This window comes from Neomonachus schauinslandi, chromosome 6 (genome assembly GCF_002201575.2).
Source record: "Neomonachus schauinslandi chromosome 6, ASM220157v2, whole genome shotgun sequence".
NCBI lineage: Eukaryota > Metazoa > Chordata > Mammalia > Carnivora > Phocidae > Neomonachus > Neomonachus schauinslandi.
In genome coordinates this window covers 120,167,293-120,173,962 of record NC_058408.1, presented here as the reverse complement: position 1 = coordinate 120,173,962, position 6,670 = coordinate 120,167,293, and positions in this window count along the sequence as shown.

Sequence of the window (6,670 nt, the reverse complement as noted above, 5' to 3'; positions counted from 1 at the left end):
ATTTGACAGAGAGAGACACAGCGAGAGAGGGAACACAAGCAGGGGGAGTGGGAGAGGGAGAAGCAGGCTTCCCGCCGAGCAGGGAGCCCCATGCGGGGCTCGATCCCGGGACCCTGGGATCATGACCTGAGCCGAAGGCAGAGGCTTAACGACTGACCACCCAGGCGCCCCCTGTGAGTTATTTTAAAGAGATGGTGGAAATATCAAAAACTATTTAATAGAGGCAAAACAAACAAAGTAGTAGAGGTTAGTTACATGTGGGAAATGGAACTGAGGATATACTTTTATATCAATTGAAGTTTTTGCAACAGGCACAGGATATTGAGGAAATTAGGGGGGAAAATAGGATAGGCCAGGGCAGACTTTAACTTTTTATTTTGTTGTTTTGTGTTTGGATTTTTGAAAGGAATAGCATGTATTACTGTTACAATAATTTATTTTTATAAAAAAGAGATGATATATTTATATTGTGCATGTGGTGTTTTTGAATCCATGGTATCTTGGAGACTTTCTTAGACTGTTTCTAAGTTGACAAAATGAAGTGTTCTTTGATAAAAAACAAAACAAAAAAACAAAACAAAAACTATGTAGAATTTGGCCATTTCTTTCCTTTGCATTTTTAGACAATGATTATATTCTACAGGAAGGGTCAGATTTGTCAGTAACCAAAGAAAGCAAAGTACTCGGAGGAGAGAGTAGGGTACAAAAAGACTTCCTTTTTGGTATGTTGAAAACTTAGGAAATCTATACTAGATCCTGGGAAACATGGCATGTTAAGGAGAGCATTCTCTAAATGACACTTTGGGTAGCAGGTGTAACAACCTAAAGGAAAGGATCAATAATTCTAGTCGGAGCCTAAGAAATAGTCAGCTCTCTGGGAGCAGGGCCCCTCTATATTCTTCTGTGTATCACAGCCAGTCCACACAGAGCCTGGCCTGGAGTTGGTCCTTCACAAAGAATGAAAGGCAAATGAGTACTGTGTATAAAATCTACCCACAGTGTAGATTCTTAGACTTGTGTTCTAATCTTGATGCCTCTGTTTACTACTTTGTTGGCCTTGGCTGAGTTACTATACCTCACTCAGCCCCATTTCCTCATATAAAATGGGTATAATCATAATTATATTTAGTTTTCAGGACTTTGTAAAGATTTAATGAGGTAATGCATGTGAATTGCTTAGTGAAGTGCCTTGCACATGACAAGCAATCAATGAATGATAGCTTTATGAATTGTATTTCTCCTTTGGATTTCCAGTTTTAAGATGAAGAATAGGGGTGCCTGGGTGGCTCAGTCGTTAAGTGTCTGCCTTCGGCTCAGGTCTTGATCCCAGGGTCCTGGGATCGAGCCCCGCACCGGGCTCCCTGCTCCACGGGGAGTCTGCTTCTCCCTCTCCCGCTCCCCCTGCTTGTGTTCCCTCTCTTGCTGTGTCTCTCTCTGTCAAATAAATAAATAAAATCTTAAAAAAAAAGTTCACCTCTGCATTCTTGTAATCTCATGGTAGGTAGAGTTTACTGCCTTACTCCTTGACTTTGAGTTTGGCCATGTGAATTGCTTGGCCCTGTTAGCCGATATGAAATGAGCAGAGACTTGAAATAGGCTTGCATGGTTAGTTTGCTCTCTTGGTCTCCTGCTTTTCACCATGAGACAAATATACCATGGGTAGACCCTGGTGTAAGGAAGATGAGAGACATGTGGAACAGACCTGAACCCAACATGAGGCTTGGAATTAGGCCCAACAGAGTCCAGCTTATAGATGGAAGAAGCAAGAAATAATGTTTGTGCTATATGCCATTGCAATTTTGTGGTTGTTTGTAAGGGAAAGAAGCTAATACTAATACTGACTTATGGAAATCTTCCCCAGAAGAAAAGTTGGTTTCCTACCCTTTCACTATGCAGTCAGGGACACCAACTGACAAGCACCTCCCATCCTCACACTTTCAGTCAGCTTTTTAACGCAGTAATTTTACACTTCATTATTTGTTTATTTAAAAGTAAGCTCTAGGGGCACCTGGGTGGCTCAGTCATTAAGCATCTGTCTTCAGCTCAGGTTATGATCCCAGGGTTCTGGGATCGAGCCCCGCATTGGGCTCCCTGCTCATTGGGAAGCCTGCTTCTCCCTCTCCCACTCCCCCTGCTTGTGTTCCCTCTCTCACTGTCTCTCTGTCAAATAAATAAATAAAATCTTTAAAAAATAATAAAAGCAAGCTCTACGCCCAGTGTGAGGCTTGAACTCACAACCCCAGATCAGTGGTTGCATGCTCTACTGACTGAGGCAGCCAGGTGCCTCCTAAGCACTAATTTTAAATGTGAAAGGACAGCCAAGGGGGCACCTGGATGGCTCAGTCGGTTGGTTAAGTGCCCAACTCTTGATTTGGTTCAGGTCATGAGATCGAGCCCTGTGTCAGGCTCTGTGCTCAGCAGGAAGTCTGCTTGAGATTCTCTTTCTCTCCCCCTCCCTCCTGCCCTGAATGTGCTCTTTCGCTCTCTCTAAAATAAATAATTTTTTTTAAAGGACAGCCAAGGATCACCAGGCATAAGGAAATAAAGCAATGCAGAGAGTAGAACAAAACATGTTTTAAAAGCTATAATTAGAGGCACCTGAGTGGCCAAGTCAGACTCTTGTTTTTGGCTTGGGTCATGCTCTCAGGGCTGTGGGCTCGAGGCCCCGATCAGGCTCTGTGCTTGGTGTAGACCCTAGACTCTGCTTGAGATTCTCTTTCCCTCTGTTCCTCCCTACTGCTCTCTCTCCCTCTCTCTCTCAAATAAATAAATAAATCTTTAAAAAGCTATAATTAATATTCTTGAGGAGATAAAGAAGATATATCCACAAGCCAAGCTCAAGGACAGGATGCTATTGTTATATGGGGGAAAAGATGGAAACTTCAAGGAATAATAATGAAAGAGCTCTTAGAAACTCAAACTAGGATAGTTGAAATGAAAATTGCAATAAAAGTATTGGAAGTTAAAGCCAAGTAACTGTTGTTAAAGCCAAACAACTGTTGTTAAATCAGCAGAAGGAGAAGATAAGAAAATTAGAGGATTGATTCAGGAAATTCAAAACCTGACTAATTAGGAATTGCAAAAAAAGAGATCAAAGGGGAGAGAATTATCAAGAAATGATTCCAAGAGGGCGCCTGGGTGGCTCAGTTGGTTAAGCGACTGCCTTCGGCTCAGGTCATGATCCCAGGGTCCTGGGATCGAGTCCCACATCGGGCTCCCTGCTCGGCAGGAAGCCTGCTTCTCCCTCTCCCACTCCCCCTGCTTGTGTTCCTGCTCTCGCTGTCTCTGTCTCTGTCAAATAAATAAATAAAATCTTTAAAAAAAAAAAAAAAAAAAAAAAAAAAAAAAAAAAAAAGAAATGATTCCAAGAATATTTCCAATAAACAAAATTCATGAGTCTCGTGATTGAAAATGTCCACCAAGTGTCTGTCACATGGTCACAAAATTCCAGAATACCAGAGAGAGAAATTTCTAAAAGCATCTAGAGAAAATACAGGCCATGGTCAAAGGACCAGTATTTAATGGTATTGGCCTTTTCAGCATAGCATTAAAAGCAAGACATTATGAAGTAATGCTTTAAATTTCTGCAGGAAAATGATTTCTGAGCCAGAATTCATTCAGTCAAGTGTAAGAGCAGAATAAAGACATTTAAAAACCTACAAAGTTTCAAAAAACTTTCTTTGTAACTGATGTACTCCACTTAAAAATATATATATATAAGAAATAATGAAAAGAGGATATCATCAGATCGAGGAAACAGGAATCTAATACGAGGGCTGCCTAAATGGCACTTTTGTGTGAACTATAAAACAATTTCCCCTTCTATAAGGATGAATTAGAGAAAGGGTTCCCTCTAGCCAGTTGCAGCTGCCAGAATGCACATCTTTAGTAAGCTAAGGATGAATTAAATTTCATTGCCCCCTCCACTGGGCACAAACTGAGGTAGCTGTATCAATATGGAGACTGAAATCCCAGGATTTCAGTTGTGGCAAGCTAAGATAGCAAGTCTTCCAGTTTGGAGCAGAAAGACAAAAGTCTCCAGGAGAAAAGTATCTAGGAAAAAAAATGAAAATAATATATTTGAATGAATGAAAAATATTACTGATAGGCATGTGGCAGGTAGTATATAGAATTTGGGTAAAATTTCCCCCCTTTTTTATTTAAATTCAATTAATTAACATATTATTTGTTTCAGGGGTACAGGTCTGTGATTCATCAGTCTTATATAATACCCAGTGTTTATTACAACACATACCCTCCCCATTGTCCATCACCCAGTTACCCCATCCCTCCACCCCTCTCCCCTCCAGCAGCCCTCAGTTTGTTTCCTATGATTAAGAGTCTCTTATGGTTTGTCTCCTCTGGTTTCATTTTTTCCTCTCTTCTATGATCCTCTGCCTTGTTTCTTAAATTCCACATATCAGTGAGTTCATATGATAGTCTTTTTCTGATTGACTTATTTAACTTAGCATAATACCCTCTAGTTCCATCCATGTCATTGCAAATGGCAAGATTTCATTGTTTTTGATGGCTGCGTAATACTCCAGTGTATACATATACCACATCTTCTTTATCCATTCATCTGTTGATGGACATATGGGCTCTTTCCATAGTTTGGCTATTGTGGACTGGGTAAAATTTTTAATAAGTACATACAGGGTTAAGCAAATGGAAAAAAGGAGGCAATTATGAACTGTAGGAAAAAATAAAGGAATAACAGAAACAAGGTATGCTTCAGTAAACAAATTTATGTAGTCATGATAATGTGATATAACTATATATTGGGGGGATGAAGAGAAGGGAAAAGTTGCTGGTCTTTGAGAGAGCTAATTCCTATATACCAGACTGTGAAGTCAATAGATAATGGTTTTTTAAAAAAAGATAAAGCAAGAAATGGCTGTATATTATTTAGAAATGTGGAGATTGATGCCAGGGGAAGTAGCTGAAACTGTTGAGTATCTACCTTAGGGGAGTGAGACTTGGAGATTTTTTTTTTTTTTTTTTATAAATATAACCATGTGGGGTGCCTGGGTGGCTCAGTTGGTTAAGCGACTGCCTTCGGCTCAGGTCATGATCCTGGAGTCCCAGCCTGCTTCTGCCTCTGACCCTCCTCCCTCTCATGTGCTCTCTCTCTCTCATTCTGTCTCAAATAAATAAATAAAATAAATAAATAAAAAAAATAAATATAACCATGTGTTACTTTGATGCTAATAAAAACTAATTTTAGGGGTGCCTGGGTGGCTCAGTTGGTTAAGCATCCGGCTCTTGATTTTGGCTCAGGTCATGATCTCAGGGTTGTGAGCTCAAGCCCTGCATCGAACTCCATGTTCAGCAAGGAGTCTGCTTGAGATCCTCTTTCTCCCTCTGCTCCTCCCCCCCATGCTGTCTCTCTATTTCTCTCTCTCTGAAGTAAATAAATCTGGGGTGCCTGGGTGGCTCAGTTGGTTAAGTGTCTTGATCTCGAGGTCCTGGGATCAAGCCCCACGTCATTGGGCTCCCTGCTCAGTGGGGAGTCTGCTTCTCCCTCTCCCTGCCCCCCCACTCTCTCTACTCAAATAAAATAAAATCTTTTAAAAAATTAATAAATCTTTTAAAAAATAAAATAAATAATTTAAAAATCAATTTCCAGAAAAAATTTTATTTCCAGGTCCAGATATGAAATAATTGCATGTACCCAGGAATATTTTTATCAAAGTTAGGACCTAGAGTTGTCAGGCCAAACTCAGTGCAGTTACTCTCACCACCAGGGCTTTAGGCAAATAACACATTAACAGAAGTTGGTCCTTGGCACCCATGCTTTATGCCTTCTACTTTTTGACAGCTCAGTACTTCCTGGGACTGTAGAGGACTCTTGTGGGCCACTGGGTGTCCAAATGTCCCCATTAGCAAATCCACATGTATACAGGCTGTAAAAGAGATTCACTGGCCAGGGTCTAGTCCTACTTCTTTCACTTAATTAGTTTTTCAGCCTTGGGGAAGCCCATAAAATCCACTTTAACTCATAATCTACTTGACTATTGGTTTAAAAATCACCCTAGGGAATCCTCAGAGGAATTACAAAATTGTTTGTATTAGGTAAAAATAATAAAAGGGGCATTATTGAGTAATATATGAAGGAAGGAAAACTTTTTAAAAGGATAAGTCAGTTTAAGACATTAAGAACTCATTTTGGGGTTAAGATGGTATATGTTTTTTAAAACTACAATTAAAAAAGCTATTTGGTGGACCTATAGGGGGTAATTTGGCAAGAAACTTTGAAAAGAAATGATAAAAGAGGAGTGTTGAACTGATTAAATAAGATATGGTCAGAAAGTTCATATTTTGATTAATTATTGTAAGAAGGAGAGAAAGGACCATTAATTGACAAATAATTACACTGCTGTGAACAATCAACCAAATTAGGACCAGCAGTTGCTGGTAAGAGGGTACAGCAGAGGCTTCAAAGCCTCTTAGAAGTCTGTCGAATAGGTAAATTAAATTAATGGCTGTATTAACTAGAAGTTAGAAGTTTCTTATAAAAGCAGACCACAAGCTCCATGAGGACAAAGGCCATGTCTTGTTTCATTTGCTGCTGTAGCATACAGCAAAGCTATATCATAATTAACCGTGGAATAAATGACATACAATATTTGCTCTAAATGCTAATTTTTTCTGATTTAGTAATACAACT